The sequence below is a fragment of the Melospiza melodia genome, chromosome 5 (assembly GCF_035770615.1).
Source record: "Melospiza melodia melodia isolate bMelMel2 chromosome 5, bMelMel2.pri, whole genome shotgun sequence".
Taxonomy (NCBI): domain Eukaryota; kingdom Metazoa; phylum Chordata; class Aves; order Passeriformes; family Passerellidae; genus Melospiza; species Melospiza melodia.
The window spans coordinates 18,738,972-18,754,900 of record NC_086198.1 but is presented as its reverse complement, the minus strand read 5'-3'; the positions used below and the strand labels follow the sequence as shown (position 1 = coordinate 18,754,900).

Below are 15,929 nucleotides of genomic sequence, written 5' to 3'. Positions count from 1 at the left end.
TCTTCAAGACTTGCAAAGGTCTGCCAGTAGTGGTGTCAATAACTTTTGCCCTTACTTTAATGGTGGCAGTCTAGTTGATCTTTGGAAATTACTTCCAGTTTTGCTTCTCAGTTTTTCAGATCTAGAACACTCTAAGTTAACTATGGTTTCATTGTTTCTGGTAGATAACATTGCTTCACTGGTTCTTTTTCATAGATGCTGATTTTTAGGACCCCAGGATGTTTTCACCGCCATCTGTACACTTGAATTCCGTTTAAAAGATAGGCTGCCTGTAGATGTAGATGATATCAGAAATATATATTTCACCCCCCCGACCCCCATTCAGAAAGGAGAAAGGAAACTCAAAAGCCAGGGCCAAGTACAGCTTGTCTATGAGAGAAAGGTTCCAAGGAGGCAAGAGATGGGCAGCACTTTCATTTCCAGTTCTCTCTTGTTCCACAAAATGGTAATATTGAAACATTTCAGTCAGATGATTTTATTTCAAGAAATTCATAGCCTTTAAAGTTGAGGAGTAATTTTCTAAATCGCCAAGATAAGAGTAAACTCTGCTGCTAAGTCAGTTTGGGGGAGAGAGGAGTGCTTTTTGAGCATATTTGTTTTAGTAGCATTGAAATTAAAGTTTTATAGACCTGCTTGCCAGTATTGGGTTTCTTTCTATTTGGCCTGTATGTGGGATTTTTTGGTAAGAATTTCTACTTCGGTTTCACTGGGGCTGTGTGGTTCTTCAGTGATATTTTTACACACAAGTCAAACAATTATGGCTGTAGTAAGTACTTGGTTGGTGGACAGTCAAGTTAGAAAAGCAAACATGCCACAGGAGATAGGACACCAAGTTAATTTCATCGTGTTTCTTCTACTGTGCTCTTGCTGACTCAGTATGCCGCAGTGGTGTTTAGAGCAGTTGCATAAAATTTTGGGGATTTTTTTTTTTGTTTTTGTTTTATGTGACATGCATGTTGAAATCGTAATCACTGATACAGCAGATGGAGTTCTGTGTCTAAAATGACCCTTGAAGTATATTAGTGAGAGTTAGGATGGAATATACCTGTCTAAACCCTCAGTACTTCTGAAACCGTTAGGAAATGTGTTAGGGGAGCACTTGGGTGAGCCATCCTTTTTACATATATATAGAACCTGGAATGGTTGTGCTTCCTGTATTCTTTTAGTCTTGTTTCCGCACAAACCTTTACCTGTTTCCTTCTTCAGAAATTATTTTACTTCAGTGGGAAGCTTCCTGCAAGATTTAACAGGCTCGGAGTCTGGTGTGTTTTTCCTCATTTCTCCCCATGTCTTCCTTACACCTTTAAAAAGTTGGCATGGCTAGCTAGCTGCCAGAGTGGTGGATGAATGCTCCTTAGGTTCAGCAAAACCAAGGGCCTCACAGCGAGGGGAGCCTCTATTTAGTTTGAGTCACAGTTTGATCAAACTTGGTGCTTTCAGTGCTTTTTAAGAAAAAAAGCTTGCAGTCAAAAACATGGTTCTGTTGGCACAGTTTCTGTATATATGAGGTGGCAGCAGTGATTAAACAAACATGACTTTAAAGCGTGGCTGGGTTCTAAAAACCGACTTGTAAATTAACGCCTTCACTGACTGTTTGCTCCGTGTGTGCACCAAGACATGAAGTATAATAGACAGAAGAGACAAAAACACAATTATTCCTGCTCCTGTCAGCAGTAGAATAAACTGGCTACTATTTCTCCCTTAGCCTCATCAGAATTGTTGTATGACTTACAAGGCTAATGATTCTTACCCGTGCTAACCCTCGTGAACTCATGTAGCAGAGGGCTCTGCTAATTAAAGGACTGATGTGTTTGGACTTACACAAGCTTTGTGACAACAGTGTGCATGGAAATGAGAATGATCTTCTCTGGTGTTGTGGATTTTCTTTTCAAATACGTTATAGACTGTTTTTTTACTTCTTAATAACATATGTACATTTACTGCCATATCTTTTAGACAGTAGCAGATCTGCAGAAAGACAGAGAGTAAATCAGAGACATGAAATGGAAAACATCCCTGTTGGCTGTATACACACAGTAAATTTTCCACAAAACAAACTTGCAACCTCCAATAATTTTATTTTTGGAGCGAGGTAGAGGTGATGTCTTTTGGGGTAGGCACTTACATTTTAGCATCTAAACTAGTATCTACAATCACATTTTAAAAAATTTTCACCTGAAATAAGCAGTTTAGAGGTGGTTGCTGACTGCTAAAACTTATTTGTCAACCAGCTAGCGCACAGGAGAAATTGTACTTACATACATACACAATATGCTGCTGCATATTCTAGGGATCAGGATATCCACTATGTGCATATATGAAATAAAGACCACTGTCTTAACAGTTGTTTTGTTTCAGACCTGGGAAATATATTTAGGGATTTCATTAAAAATCTGCAGTTTTAAAGCTAGATGCCAGTGTGTAAACTGGCCTTTCTAGTTTGAGAGCCTGGTAAGAATGATAGCAGTTCTTGCTGAAGTTTGATTCTTTGTTGTTGCTAATGATTATGCCATTGTAATTTATGCCTGTTTTAAAGATGAAAAGAGATGAAGCTTCAGAGGCAGCTTCTGGGACTCCATCCTCAGAGGAGTAAATCCAAGATTGGGGGCGGGTCCTTGCAGGACCCTGCTGTTCCTCTCACGAGTTTCTCTCTCAGTTGGTTTGCTTTTCAAAGGAGACAACTGTATATATTACACTAATTAATATATTTCACCAAGAGGAACAGTATTCCCACTAGTTCCTCTGAATTAAAGCCCTTCATGGTAACCTTGGACAAAAGAAATGCTGTAGATGTTTTTATTACAAGTGATTTTGTACAGATTTTGTGTGGTTCTCTTTACCTCCCTTTCTCTTAAAAGTGAGATTAACATTTCTGCAAGAGAAGGCCTCCATTTGGCCTCATTAAGTTTGCTTTTTGCCCTTGGTAGCCCTGTGGTGATGGGAAACTTGTCTGTAGTCTTTGGGGGATTTGTTAGTGTGAAGGGGGAAAGAGGAAATGCCTTTGTGATCTAGATTCATTCAAATGGGAGGGTGGCTGTTTCTCTTCTATGAAAGTGCAAAGGTGCATAAAAATTGCTTGAATGTGCCACTTAGGGGGCTGATTTTTGTAACCAGTGGATTATAGCCTACCTTAAGATTTAAGCTATTTAACTTCTTAGACATATTCTGTGAAGGCATATCTTAGAGAAGCACTTGTTATTTTATATGGTCTTAGACATGTGAGTCTAAAATAAGAAAATTCTTAATTATGTTTTGAAAAAGTAAGTAATGATTTTCATTAAATTGCTTTGAGAGAGTTTTGTAAGTGTCAGCAGTTTTCGTGTGGTTTCAGTGTTGGTTTTGTTTTTCTTTTAATATAGAGAGCAGAATGTTGATGATATTTAATGAATTCTAAAGAATTCAGCAGTTGCTTATCGCTGAAAAGGGAAACAACTTCTCACATCATAGCTGTGCGCTGCATAGGAAACTTCCATATGTCATCAGTAAATTTTTGGGTATGGGAGAGCTTGGTGGGTGTCTCTAAACCATCTCCTAATCCTAGTAAATATAATTGGCACCAAGCTGCTGCTCAGAGAAGTTTTGAAGGAACAATCCTAACTGCTTGGAAAGGTAGGAATACCTTAGTAGAGAGGTGGTGTATTTCCAAACACAGTACTGAATTCTGTTACCATGTCAAATTCAGTTTAGGTTGCTAGGCAGTTCTTAAGGTGCTATTTCCTATGTAGGAGAGATCACAACAGTGATTCACAAATGATATATTGGTATAGTCCAATGTATAGTGTATTTATTCCTTTTAGTAGTGTCAAAGTGCTTGGGAACCCTGCTAGGAACCCTGCTAAAGAACAAGATTTTGCTGCCCCAAGTACTGCACAAAGAAAAGGTGGGTGAAAGGAGAGGCAGTCTCTGTTCCTGACAGTTTACAGTCTGTGTGAAGAGAAAAAAGTTATGTTCAGTGCAAGCTTGTAGGGACATCAAGAAAGATAATGAGGAAGCTTTGCTGATCTTCGTAAATGTCCTACAAAATGGCAAGGACAGGATGAAGGGAGCTCTTTTAAGAGGTACTGTTTTGAAAACTAGAAATAGTAAAGGCAGGCAGACACTGCTGTTTGCTCTTTTGGCATCAAGACTGATGTTTTGGAGATGAGAATATTTGGAATGTAGAACTTCATTGGTAAGCATTGATCCATTAGAGAAAGGAGCACCAACAGAGAGATGGAGAGACAGGACACTTAGGGATAGAATTCCATACAAGTCCTCACATTTGCCTTGAATCCAAGATGTCCAGCCTATGTTCCTGAGTCACCAAGAATTTATACACTGCTTTTGGATTGAGAGACATAGAGAGAAGTCTTGTGAGAGAAGGATCATTTTCCTGTGAGAGAATGTCACAGCATTGTCTGCCTATTTTTATTCTGAGTTGAGAAATAAGAGATACCTAGGCAAATGCTGCATATTATCCCTGGACGGTGATATGACTTCACTATGGAATTCTCCATCTTAGTCATACTATTGAAGTGGAAAAGTTGGAGACAACTTAGAGAATATTCATGGGGTAGAAATAGTAAGAACAGAAGAAAGGAAACAGAGGCTTCCTCAGCCAGCGTGGTTTAAGGTGATAAAAATCTTTGAGCATCCTTTGAAGTGAACCTTGTTCTTGGAAGTTGTCTGTCTGTAATAGATGGGTGCTTTACCCAGTTTCATGGGTTCGGTTTGTACAAGCTCTTGTGTTTTCCTGATAGGTATTTTAACTGGATTTGATAAAATTACTGCTTTCTGTATAGTTTCTCATTCTTCTGAAATGCTGCCTGGCCAAGCATTCTAATGAAAGTAGGAAAACTAACATTTTAAGTACCAAGAGGAGGTTGGATTTCTGAAGCTGTTCTGGAGCCTACTTCTCACTGACTTAATTGAAAAGGGCAGTAGGTACTGAAGTCAAAGGCAGAAATCAACATAAGTGCAAGTCCCTGCTATCATTATTTGTGTCAAACGTTTGCCTTATGAATACACACACTTCGAAAGTTTGTAAATCCAGGGCCAATATGTAAGAGACAAGTATCGATTTTTTCACCAAATACAAGAAAAACACACTCACAGTTACCCTGAACAGTCTCATGCATGGCTGAAAATTGCTGTTCCATTGGCCTGTAGCACAGCCCAGTCGTTCCAGACTTAATGGCAGAATCATCAAGCCAAGAGCATCTAGTCTAGACTCTTGAGTACTTTGGACTCTTTCACTTCTGAAATATTAGATTGGTCGGTGATCTGTGAAGACAAACAAAAAGTAGCTGCACAATATGTTAGGAATTAAAATTCTGGCTGTTTCAGTCAGGTACTATCATGTAAGCAGGCTCTGCTGAAATGAGTAAATCTCAGACCTGTCCATCCTGGTGATGTTGTTCAAATTAAAAATGTCACAACTGTCACCATCTGAGCATAATGCATGAACATGGTGCTTTAATTACATTTCTTAAAAAATGAGTTTACAAATGATCAGATTTGCTTGGAATTGCAATGAAGTCCTATTGCTGTTCAAGACCAAAATGTAACATCTGTTTCTTTACTGAGTATTCACACATCCTTTATGAAACAAACAAGATGATTTGCTCTGAAACAACAGAAGACATTTATAATTTGAAGATAGAATGCACTTTAGAGTCAGACACAGTGAGGCATAGGCACATGACTTTGAACTAGTATTTCGAGGCTGGATTCTGTAGAGCAGTTGCAGAAGGATAAAGATCTGGGTTTGGGGCTTTTTCTGTTTTTTTTAGGGGGTGCAAATATAGCTGAGCTTTGCCATGGAACTGCAGTACACTTACTTTTTGAATTTGAGCTGTAGAGTTCTCAGAGTGGGTGGAACAAGAGGATTTGAGAAAACACCCCCTGCAGACCTCAGATCCTGCATTTATTGCATGCAGTATTAGAAGCTTCTAAAAAGCACTTTTTGTATGAGAATGAAGTTGCTGTAAGACCTTTTGTGAAGATGCATGCCAGCATGTTGACGTTTTTTTCCTGTTTAGAAACTATCTGATAGTTTAAGCTCACAAATCTCAATCTAAATCTAAGTTTAGCAAACATGCTTTGGTGAAGAATATTATTTGATTTCTGAGGTGAGTTTGTGAGAATTTGAGCCAGTGTGTATTTTCAGCATAATATGGTATTTGCAGCTGAGATATTTTTGTTTTTTTCAAGCTGAAGTTTTAATTCAGACTCTGTGATTGGACCCTTGAAAATAAACAATTAATTCACCCCAGTCTGAAACAAATGAGCACAATTACATTACTAAAAACCAAACCTCCAAAATGAACACAGAATTTCTAGACAGTGCTACTGGCATTTCATTACACCTAAAGTGTGTGGTAGCTTCTGATATTACTTTAGGATATTTTTTTTTCTGAGTTTGCTTTACAAGAATGTTTTCATCTTCCTGAGAAAAGTCTGTCTTAGAGTTATTTTTATTCTGTGAGGTGAGAAGTTGATGTTAGCAGTAGGGGTAGTAGGAGATGCTGTTGTCAATACAATCTAACAAATGGAGAGAAGCTAAAGGAAGAAGGATTGTGACAATGACTTGTCTCATGATTTGTGAATGTTCAAGTTCATTCTGCTTCTTCACATTCAGAATCAATCCTGATAGTAAGCAAGTTCATGATGCTCTTATATTTCTGAATTTTGACTTGTTTTCCTATGTGTAATGGCAATTTCAGTGAAAGGGTCATCATGTGTTTCTCAAATCTCTTGAAATGTCTCAGCAAATCAGGTGTCTTTGAGCATGTTCCTCCACATGTTCCTCCAACTTGTGTGTTTGCTTTAAAATGTATAAAACATATTGCAGGAAAAGCCTTTTTATTTCACTCTGGTGAAAGTGAAGGAAGTGCTGTGGAAGTACCCAACTACAAGCAGCCAAAACCTCCCTCAGCCAAGGCAGTTACCTTAAAACTGAATGATGCACTTGCAGCGATCCAGGCATGTCCCATGCAGCAAAATTTCACTGGTCCCAGTTCTGGAGCTGCTCTTTTTCAAAAGTGAGATGTGTTAATGAGAAATCAGGGTGTGTGTGTGTGTGTTTTCTCTGATACGGTTGCTAAACCTGAAACTGTTTATAGATAAGTGTGCTACTTGTGAATAGAAAGGAAAACTTGTATTCCTATCTGCAGTTCCAGACAGAACTCACGGGCTGTAAAGCATAACAACCAGCAGGGATTCTGCACACCTGACCTGGTGCCATCCCTGCCTGATGCACTAGTTTGTGCCTCATGGAATATTAATTCCAGTGTTAACTCAGGTGCATGGATTTCGCAGGCATATGTTGTTTTTTCCAGTCTGAGGATTGTTTTTCTGAGATGATGAAAAGTGGGTAAGTGTGCCTCTGTTCAGCCAAATTTATCCATAGTCTGTTGGCTGGAATGGAAAATATGTTAAGATCAAATCTTGTGCACAGTTATGGGTGTGATTGGGTGTTGAAGTGAGGACACTCAAAGTTAAGAAGGGGGAGGATACAATCATAGTACCTGCTTAAAAGGGAAAAAAAAATCTAAGCTAAATAAATTTTTTTTCCATCTGCACATAACTGTTCCTTTCCCTTGGCCCTAGTGCTGCTGCTGAATGAAATGATTGCAGAAGGTCACTAAGTGATCTTTCAGAAATGCCCAAAAATCAAGACATATACCTTTTTTGTCTGTGTGTGCTAGCAAAGAATAGTTTGTTATTCCTCCAAAGCTATGTGAACTTTGGAGGGGAAAAGAAGTCCATTATTGGCAGTATTTTTTTGGAACAGCCTGTCTGTACTGTAAGTGGATTTGCTGTGATTCTTATTGCCCACACTAATGTGATAGCTTTTCTACTGGTTCCAGATGTGTAAAACACAATATGGGGTGGGAGGAGGAAAAACTATAATGAAAAACTTCTGGATTTCCATATCATGGACAATTGCTGTAATTTTGCAGAGAAAGCTTGTGGAAGTTCATATGATATTTAATGGAAATGCAGTTATTTGATTAGATCTCCTCAAGGAATACAGGGGGTGGAAAAAAGATAATTCTGGACCCTCCAGATGGCCCATATGAGTGCTACTAAATAGTCTGACCATAAAAGCAACTTGCTTCATATATGGGAAAGAAGAGGTTGTAGGCCAGAAATTTTAATGCAGGTGGAAATGTGTCTGAAAGGATTCCTGAACTATGAAACCATAGAGAAAGCTGGTGGCAGTTATCTTCCTTCCCTCTGTGCTCTGTTCTCCTTGTGAAACCAGAGCTCTCTGGACTCTGCTCTAATACATTAATAAATTAATAATTATCTTAGTTCTTATCTGATTGCAGGTAACAGCCAAATGTCCTTGATGCACAGAAGCCATTTCTGCTGTTGTCTCTGTGTCTCTAACTTTGTGTTATTGCCATGTGTGTCACAGCATTCATCTGTAATTTACTAGAGTCTAAAGATATAGCCAGATACACACACTTCAGGAATACTGTTGGTCAGTAGTTTAAATATTTAGATTAACCTGTGCCTCCTTGTAAAACAAGACAAACTCATCAGTTTCCACACAGGTCAGGTTAATGTCAAGAAAATTCAAAGGTACATTTCCCTAAATAAAAGCTGACCTGAATAGAAGCAGCTGTAACACTCCATCAGCCATGTGCAGAGCTAGAAAAAAAATTGTTTTTTCAAAAAACTTATGATCCCTGAGATCCATGTGCTTCCTTTCCTAGTCTTTGAAGAGAGATCTATGTGGGTTTTAGGTTAAGTTTTTATAAAAGATGTAGATACACAAGATATCTTGTATGAACCTCAGCTTGTTTATTCCTGTAAAATCATAACAGTATAGTCAAGTTAGCCACTGCTTGTATGTTTTATTTTGTGGATTAACATTTCATGTTAATTGAGGAATGGGGTGAAAGTGCCTTTTTGATCTGTATAACTGCAGGTGCATGTTAATAGCTTTAAAATGCTAAGCTAGGACTTGAAAGTGTTCTTAATGGTAAGTTGATTTCCTTTTTAATTGCTTTTCAGACAGAGGGCAAAAGTTTGTCTTTGAATTTAATTGTGAGACAGCTTTCAAATTCAGTTTAAAAAAAAAGTCACTCTTGAAATGACAGACGACAGGACCCTTTCTCATCATTTAGGCAAATGAGACTGACTTAGTGACACAAATCTTTATATTGGATGTAGAGGGGATAGTGCAGAAAGAACCCCAAACCCAACTGGTGCTATGAAAAAAATTATAGTAAAGGGTACAAAGCTACAAAAGTTACTTAGAAAATAATTTGCCTATAAAAGGGATACTTTTTAATCTTGAAATATGTGTGTCCTCAGATGTCTCAATGATCAAACAGAATTTCAAAATACTTTATCCTGGCAAATGAAGGAGCTGGATAGAGGATGCCTCTCAGATCAGTTTTGGTAACATGGTTCCTACCTTTACTTTGAGAAATAAGAGGGGCTTCTCAGAGGTAATCTTTCATCACTTTAGGCACATTATTGTTCTAACCATCTCAGATAGTTTGTGTGCTCCTAAAACTGAGTCTTTGGAAATAATATGACATTTTAATAAATTTTTAATGATGTAACATAGAGTAAAACAACCATAGTTTGTCTTCATTAGCATTCTGTGTGTTAAGCATGAATTTTCACTGTATTGACTAACATGACTCCAGGGAATTTCCTTTGTACTTGTTGGTTTTACACTTCAAAAGTGATGGGAATCCCAAAACTGTTTCAGAAAGCAAGTTGACTGTCAGCATCCTCTCCACAATGGAGAAACTAGGCTCCTTCTTTTAAGAGATGTGAGGATGCAGAGGATAGGGGAGACAAAACAAAACAATAAATTATCTCTTAATGGTTTAATGGTTTTTCTCAGGAGTATTTGTAGAAAAAAACTTTAGGTATGTGGTTAAAGAAGATTATGTTGGCATGGTCAGGTCCTTTATTTTGCAAATATGAAATTTTAACCCTTAAAATGTAAAAAGAAAAATCCACCTACAAAAAAGACACGTACTGTAGTAATTAACAAACATGTGCTTACTTTTTCAAAAATTTAAGTTCACTTTATTAACTCTCTTTTGCTTTCTTTCTATAAACTTTGTGGGAGATGGGAAGGAAGGGTTACTGCTGTAGCTTGTTGCATAAGCTTTTCATGAAAAACAATTTTTAGATCAGGTTCCTGGCCCTTACAGAAAAATCTACTACAGAGAAAAACAGACTTCAAATGTTGAAAGGAAATGGGAAGCCTGTACCATGAAGGAATGAAGCTGTTCAAGTCCTCAAAGGGCACTTAAAGACACGCTCTAAATCACCAGCAAAACAAAGTCATTCTTTGGATCTTGTGGCTTGTGGGATTCTGCATTTCAGGTGTCATTGCTCAGGGTCTCAAGTGGGAAACTGACTGCTTCTAAGAAATGAGAAAAAATTCAAATTTATTCTGCAGTTAGACGTCAAGGATTGAATGAATCCCTGTCCATGAAAAAACAGTAGCTAGTGATTGTGTATATTTGGTGATTCCAGAAGCCCAAAGTATGCTTTATACTACATTATTAATAAATCAATTTGCATCAGTTTAAAGAGCACTAAACAGAGCAATGTAGACAGTAGTATATTTATTCTGACATTGTTTAAGAGCACCACCCCATAATTTTTTTTCATAGGAAGGAGGATTGAGGAGAAAATAATTATCCAGGACAGTCATTCTCAAAGCTATCCTCTGATTTATGCTGAATTATCAAACATGTCAGTATTTGAGGTCACATCTCCCCTTTCAGAGAGTAAAGCATCCAAAAGTCCAGTAAATTTTGGAAAGATAAATGAGGAGAAGTAGTTTATTTTAGATGTTTAATTGAAAATTTTTAATTGGGGTAATTGATCAAAAAATGTAAAAAATATTAAGAAAAGCTGGACTGAAGACTAAATTATGTTTTTCACACAAATGCATGCCGGGAAGTAGTTTGTTGCTGAGCTTTGCAAGACAATTACTGAGATGGAGAGACTAAAGAACTCCTGTGGTACTGGGTAATGGCTGCCAGTATGTTTATTTCCATGCTCCAGAAGTGCCATAAATTTATTGCAGGCTTAGTGGGCTTTTGTGTGGCCTTTTCTTGACTTCTGTAGCAGGAAGGACTTGGAGGTTTTTCTTAACTATATGTATGTGGGTTCTCCTTTTCTTCAGCCTTTTCTCTTTCACCTTTTTCTCTCTAATCTTCTCTTTGCACACCCATTTTTATGTAATCGAATTGTAGAAACAATTGCTACAGAGCATATTACTTGATGTACTTTTTTAAGTGATTCTCAAAAAAATACTGACAAATATAAAAATATTTATCAAATTTTTATTTTTATCAAATATCACAATACTGATGCTCTGCTCTTCTGAGTGAAGCAGAATTACAGAGCAGGAGAATGAGTTAGGAGAGGAAAGTTTAAGGGAGAGTGTGAGAATGCATATACAGGTTTGTGTATTTGCTTGGTATTTCCCATTGAAGCCCTTTAGATGGAGTTTTTTCCAGTTCTTTCCAAGAATCCAGGCAAAGCAGCTGTTTTATGGTTTGTATTTAGGATAGGTTATTAAACCAATCGAGCTGGTTCCTTGTTTCATGCACAGCCAGACAGCTGCCATGTCTCCCCTGAGAGTGTATTATGGAAAGCATTTTCCGAAGGGAGCTAGCTCTTTGTGCCTCATGAAGCCACTTAAGAGTCTTTTTGGCAATGATGAGCAAACCTGTGGTCATCTTTGGTGAGGATGTGAGGATTTCCCTGTGGATGTATGCAAACCTACCTTTCATGTTAACACGGCACTTTTAATAATAATTGGAGTGATTTGTGTGTATAGGCATCAGAGAAACCTCCATTGTTGCAAAAAATTCTTGGTTTTGGCTTTGGTCATAAGCTATTAATAGATTGGTGGCTGTTGTGCAAAAGTAAAGCACCTGCTGGTAAAAACACTGGCTAGAAATGAAGGTGAAGACCAGCATAGAGCCCTAGAGGGCTTGTGGGTTGATTGTGCTATGTTAGTGAGCTGTACACATGGCACTCTTCTTTGGCTGTTGTCTTACAGGCAAAGCAGACTGATGGCGTGCATGAGAAGTGTGTTGCAGAGACATATGGTATCCCACTTAGGTGCACTGGAGCAGTGATGTTGGTTTTACAAAATGTGATATGCTTGAGAGAAAAAGCAGGGCTGTGTTAGTAACACTCAAGGTGAAGCTTATTGCCTGTGTTTGTTACTCTCTGTTTGCAGAACTGGAACAGCTCAAAGGAGGGCAGTGCAAGAATTGGAAGGAATAAATGCTGCTTTGTGATGATGCATATTTTATGTAAAAATCTGTTTTGGGGGGTGGGATGTAAAGGTCCTGTGGAAGCAAAGTAGAATTGTTACAGTAAAGAAGACTTAGGAGCCCAACAGGAACTTAAGATAAATTAATGATGTTGATGTACCTATTTGGGGGTGAGATCTGAGTTACTGGGGTTCCACTTGCACTACTTCAACAACAGTTGCAAAATGTCTCCTCTACTGTAAATTAGACAATAATAGACTTTATTTATGATTGTCTGAGAACGTAAAAGGGACTGAAATCTTGGGACCACATGAAGGTGTGAGCAATGTTTTGGTAAATTTATATATTTATAGCAGTTTATTTTCAAGGAAGGAACTGTCTCCAAAGCAGTGTGATAAACAGAATGAAATAATTGCATTTTATTTTGAAGTCAGGTTTTGCTGTTTGTGTTTTTTTTTTTATTTTTTTATATTTTATAGTGTTAGAAAAGGTGAATTAGAAAGAGGGAGGTTATAAAAGGCAATTTGACTGTATTTGGGGAGAGTAGAGAGTATTGCTTGAATGTGAATATTTCCTTTACATGGTGAGTAATTGAAATTTAGATTTTGTCTTGAGCAGTCTACTATACTAGCTAGCATGTACAGGACAGTGCAAAGGTATTTTCAACATCTGCACTTCAAAGCCCATAAAATTACATAATTAATTTTGGTAATTAATGTTGAAACAAAGGTAGTGATCAATTTTTGTGTGCTTCTAGATGGCAAGATAAAAGTGATGCTTCACTTGACACGGAGTGGTTTGTCTGACTAGAAGCCAAATGCTTAATTTTGGACCATCTGTGTCCAAGTGAATAAAAATGGAGTTTGATCTGCTGAGGAGGCATCTCCTTTCAGTTGATAGCTTGGGCTTTGTTTTAACTGCCCTGGAAGTGGTAGATGGAGCCCAGGTTTCCCACATATCCACAGTACTCTGACTGAGGTATTGGGTAAGGAGGGAACAATTCCAGCCTCTGGTGGAGGATTTGTGACACTAGCTCTTAGTTTATTTTTTCCCAGATGAAGTTAGTCAGTGAAATCGACCTGGATTCTTTAATCCTTTCGAGCCGGCTGAAACCCCATTTATTGAAGGAAAGCCTGCCTACTTGAACCAAATGCCCTTGTCTTGATTGCAAATGGAGAAAAAGTAAGAATAGCTCTATGAAATATTCAGATTTTGTAAGATCAGGTTCAGCACTTATGCCATCCTGGTAGGAGGGGGAATAGAATTGAACAGCCTCTTACCTAAATTTCCCACAGTAATTCTCTGGTGTAGCACATGGTATATCTAATGCTGAAAGCACTGTACTGTTGAGAGCTAATTTTCTTTATTTAGATTCAATAGTTTGCTTATCCTGCTACAGCTGATAAAGTTATATACAGAGACCTGAGGTTTGATAAGCAGAACAGGAAGTATTTTAAATCCCATGGATATGGGAATGACAGTATTGCTGTTTTGTGTTAGTTGAGTAATGGAGAATTTACTGTGTTTTTGAAGTAAGTACACACTGACTTTGCAGTTGTAATCCATGGAGTTGTGTCAGTGTGCACAGGTGCCTGTGTGTGTGGCACAAACATTATTCCACTTATTTCACATACTGTATGCTAGGATCAGATTTTCAGCCAAGAACAACTGAGATGTGTCCAACTTCAGTGGTACTGTACTGATTGCAGTCAGCTGAGCTCTCTCCTAAATCTCTGGCTATTTAGCTCATGTTCCCCAATATGCAGTTGAAGGTTATTTTTTGATTAATGCTGCCAGAAGATTGTCAGTGGCACCTGGATGTTTTTAGGTGTCAGTACCATGGGTTGGCACTTTCAAGAGCTGATGTGCAGATGTTTGTTTCATGTGAATGCCTGCAGCAGGGGTGTGTGTGCCCCTGGAGCCAAATAGAAAATATGAGTGTTTCCATGGTAGGAGGAGAGGCTGACCCCCTCATTGCATCACAGAGCCAGACAAATTGGTGATGTAATGCCTTATTCCTTCTAGTGCTGTGAAGATCATATGTGTTTCTGTTCTTCTGCCTTCATCTGAAATTAATTTACAGACTTTCCAAGCCTTGTATCTATAGTGTAGTGCATATTCTCTTCTGCTAGTTCAGTGGGAATCCAGGCTAACTTCAGGGAATTCTGTGGCAGAGCTAGGAGCAGATGACTGTTTTTTCTCTGGAACTTCAGTATATCATCTACTCACCTAAGAATGGGGACAGGTGTTGCAATTATGAGAGAGAATCCTACAAGAAGGAAAGATGGAGCACCAGAAAAATCCCATAACTTTCAGTAGACAGAATTCCCACTGTCTTTCAGTAGGAACAGAATGGCTTTACTCTTGTGACAGTGCCTGGATGTATTTTTAGGTGGAAAATTCTGTAATGTTTACACCTTGTCACAGACCACTTCTGTGGTTCTATTACAAGGGTAAGGCTGCAGATAAACTTTTCACCTTGAGCACCTAACACGAAGCACGCCGCTCTGTATTTGGACACTTGCGTAAGCAGTGGATTTCAAAGTGTTCCTACTGACTTCAAAGGAAAAATGTGTCTTTTGATGTGTATTTAGATGCCCAAGCGTAAAAGCTTTGGCATCCAAAGTTTGTAAAGAACTACATTGTCCATGTCAGTGCAGCACATACATATATATGTGCTTATATGTATATAGAAACAAAAAAGTCCTGCCTTCCAGAATGTACCTAAACAGATTGAAGGCTGAAGTCAGAGTAGTTGAGTGTAGGAAGATAAAGCCTCAGATTCTTTTATGAGCATTGTAATCTCTTACAGGGACATGAGAAAGTTCCTTTTCATGGGAGGAGTCAAAAGAGAAGGCAGGCATTTTTGATGTTGAAAGCCTGCTTGTGTGTTTCATGTTGACCTCTCTCAAGAACAGTGTATCCATACATAAAGGAATGAAGTGCTGACAAGTTTTAGTCAAGTTTGTCTGAAGTGCTCCAAAAGAAGTGGTTGGAGGGAACAACTTAAGATGCAGAATCTACGTTTTCCTCACAAATACCTTATAAATTTTGTTTTCTGTCTGCTGTTGAATATCAGTGATGGTGATTCCCCACCCCCCTCTTATTTAATTTGACTGCATGACACTTGTGCAATAAATTCTGTTGCAGTGAATTCCATTTGACCCAGCCCTAGAAATGCTTGTATTAGGTGTTCTCTGGATGCTACCCTGATTAAATTTAATAAATCAGTTCCTCTGCTGTAGCTAAAAACTGAGACATCTATGGAGGATGATGTCTGAAAGGTCCTTTTATTTTTCAGTCCTATTCAATGTGACAGTGCAGTGTTGTTGTAGTTTTTTTCATCTGTTATACAGAATGTATTTTTATCTGATATCTCTCAACTAGTAAAAAAATTGAATTGAATAGAAAATGTAGATGTTAGGTAAAGAAATGCAATTGTAGCATAGAAGTGTATCACAAAATGCATGTTTCATAAAACCTCATGGAGAAAGTTGAATTCTTCTGTTTTAATCTTTTTTGAAATGCTTTGAATGCTTATTTATGATGGAAGGATTCAGTACTAGTAATAGTTCAGGATTACTGCTACACTCTGCAATCTGAAACTCCTTTGGAAAAAAATTCTGATACATTATATATGTATGTGCTTTTGCACTTATATTCATTCCA

General features: G+C 38.0%; 1 protein-coding gene across 1 annotated transcript in view; it reads left to right on the top strand.

The window, feature by feature from the left end:
* COL25A1 (collagen type XXV alpha 1 chain) overlaps positions 1–15,929 on the top strand; it is a 297,045-nt gene that overhangs the window by 18,257 nt on the left and 262,859 nt on the right. The window lies entirely within an intron of this gene.